The sequence below is a fragment of the Ascidia mentula genome, assembly GCF_947561715.1.
Source record: "Ascidia mentula chromosome 2 unlocalized genomic scaffold, kaAscMent1.1 SUPER_2_unloc_5, whole genome shotgun sequence".
Lineage (NCBI taxonomy): Eukaryota > Metazoa > Chordata > Ascidiacea > Phlebobranchia > Ascidiidae > Ascidia > Ascidia mentula.
The window spans coordinates 102,501-105,000 of NW_028113698.1; the positions used below are offsets into that span (position 1 = coordinate 102,501).

General features: G+C 59.9%; 2 non-coding genes and 1 pseudogene across 2 annotated transcripts in view; all 3 read right to left on the bottom strand.

The window, feature by feature from the left end:
• LOC145916373 (large subunit ribosomal RNA) overlaps nucleotides 1–672 on the bottom strand; it is a 7,218-nt pseudogene extending 6,546 nt beyond the window's left edge.
• Nucleotides 673–916: 244 nt separating this feature from the next.
• On the bottom strand, nucleotides 917–1,070 carry LOC145916384 (5.8S ribosomal RNA). The gene has a single exon (XR_014404616.1). It is a non-coding gene; the product is annotated as a 5.8S ribosomal RNA (ribosomal RNA).
• A 259-nt stretch (nucleotides 1,071–1,329) lies between these two features.
• The window catches only part of LOC145916406 (small subunit ribosomal RNA), a 1,824-nt gene continuing 653 nt past the window's right edge, over nucleotides 1,330–2,500 (bottom strand). Inside the window, exon 1 of the ribosomal RNA XR_014404638.1 lies at nucleotides 1,330–2,500. This exon is cut by the window's right edge and continues 653 nt beyond it. This is a non-coding gene — a ribosomal RNA (small subunit ribosomal RNA).

A 2,500-nucleotide genomic window follows, 5' to 3' on the forward strand; every position in this document is an offset into this window, starting at 1 on the left:
CGGCGATCCCTCCTCGCCCGGGCGACGGGCCGACGTGTCCGCGCGCCTATAACACCCACCCGGGGGCGGGCTACCTTGCGCGCGGCCTTCTCGCCGCCTCCCAGACGGTCGCGGCCTTCGCACGGCGCTAGTGCGCTGGAGCTGCTCGGAGGACAGCGCGAACGACGGGCCGCAAGGCTCCGCACGCCCACACGCTCCGCTCGGCTTCAGCTGAAAGCGTCGCGCGACTCGACAGGCCCTCCCGTTTGCCTCTCGACGGTTTCACGTACTCTTTAACTCTCTCTTCAAAGTGCTTTTCAACTTTCCCTCACGGTACTTGTTCGCTATCGGTCTCGCGACAGTATTTAGCCTTAGATGGAGTTTACCACCCGCTTTGGGCTGCATTCCCAAACAACCCGACTCTGGGAAGACGCAGAGCGCGCGCCCTCGCCGCCACCATGGGCCTGACACCCGCACCGGGACGAGGCCTCGATCAGAAGGACGCGGGCGGCGAACGACGTACGCGCAGCGAATTCCTTACGCCACAATTCCACGCGCCGCAGAGGCGCGCGGATTCGGCGATGGGCACTTCCCACTTCACTCGCCGTTACTGGGGGAATCCTCGTTAGTTTCTTTTCCTCCGCTTAGTAATATGCTTAAATTCAGCGGGTAGCCTCGTCCGACCTCAGGCCGATAATCCAGTGCCTCGTTTGCGAGAGACACGCGCGCGCCACCGAAGCTCGTGCGAGCGCCGCGCCCGAACGCGAGCCGTGCTGCTCCGGGCCGGGATCCTCTTCGAGGCCGACTCGTAACGAGACGCACGCCGCGTTCGGTTTCGCGCGCTGACACTGCGTTCGTGCTGTCCTGGGCGGGACGACCGTGGCAACGGCCGACACCGCACCGGCCCGACGCGTCGCCGCGCGGGAACGTTACAACGCGACCCTGAGGCGGGCGTGGCGCCGGGATTGACCCGGTGCCGCAATTTGCGTTCAGAACGTCGATGCTCAATGTGTCCTGCAATTCACATTAATTCACGCAGCTAGCTGCGTCCTTCATCGACTCGCGAGCCGAGTGATCCACCGCCAAGAGCCCTCCGTGACTTCGTCAGTTGGACAAGCGCGACCCAGCCGGATTGCACAGTCGAAAAAGCGGTGGCCGAGCGGTCGCCAGCCGTAGGCGACGCATGAAGCCAGCCTGGCACATGGCCACGGCACTCGGCGCAGAACGAAACAGGGTGACCGAAGTGCAATCGCGTGCGCCTCAACAGCGACGAAGGGCGTGCGCGGCCGCCAAGATACGGAGCCTTCTCCACCTGTCGAACGCACGACCACTCGATCGGCGATCGGCCGGTAATGATCCTTCCGCAGGTTCACCTACGGAAACCTTGTTACGACTTTTACTTCCTCTAAATGATCAAGTTAGATCGTCTTCTCGGACGCCGGCGCGGCCGTTGCCGAACGCGCCAGGTCAAATCGGAGGACCTCACTAAACCATTCAATCGGTAGTAGCGACGGGCGGTGTGTACAAAGGGCAGGGACGTAATCAACGCGAGCTGATGACTCGCGCTTACTGGGCATTCCTCGTTCAAGGGAAACAATTGCAATTCCCTATCCCTAGCACGACCGGGGTTCAGCGGGTTACCCGGACCTTCCGGCCTAGGCGGCGACACGCTGATCCGGTCAGTGTAGCGCGCGTGCGGCCCCGAACATCTAAGGGCATCACAGACCTGTTATTGCTCAATCTCGTGTGGCTAAGCGCCACTAGTCCCTCTAAGAAGTTCAACGCCGACCGATAGGGTCGCGTAACTAGTTAGCAAGCCAGAGTCTCGTTCGTTATCGGAATTAACCAGACAAATCGCTCCACCAACTAAGAACGGCCATGCACCACCACCCACAGAATCAAGAAAGAGCTCTCAATCTGTCAATCCTCACTGTGTCCGGGCCGGGTGAGATTCCCCGTGTTGAGTCAAATTAAGCCGCAGGCTCCACGCCTGGTGGTGCCCTTCCGTCAATTCCTTTAAGTTTCAGCTTTGCAACCATACTTCCCCCGGAACCCAAAGACTTTGGTTTCCCGCAAGCTGCCGGAGGGGTCGTCAAAGTAACGCCCCCCGATCGCTGGTTGGCATCGTTTATAGTCAGAACTAGGACGGTATCTGATCGTCTTCGAACCTCTGACTTTCGCTCTTGATTAAAGAAAACATTCTTGGCAAATGCTTTCGCAGTCGTTCGTCTTGCGCCGATCCAAGAATTTCACCTCTAACGGCACAGTACGAATGCCCCCGTCCGTCCCTCTTAATCATTACCTCGCGCTCCGAAAACCAACAAAATAGAACCGAGGTCCTATTCCATTATTCCATGCACCATTATTCAGGCGAAGCGCCTGCTTTGAACACTCTAATTTTTTCAAAGCAAACGTCCCGGCCGCCGCCGAGACTCAGTCAAGGGCACCGGCGGAGCGCCGGGGGAGAGGGCCAGGTGCGGCCAGTGCACGCCTTGCGACGGACCGGCCGCCTGCGCCCAAC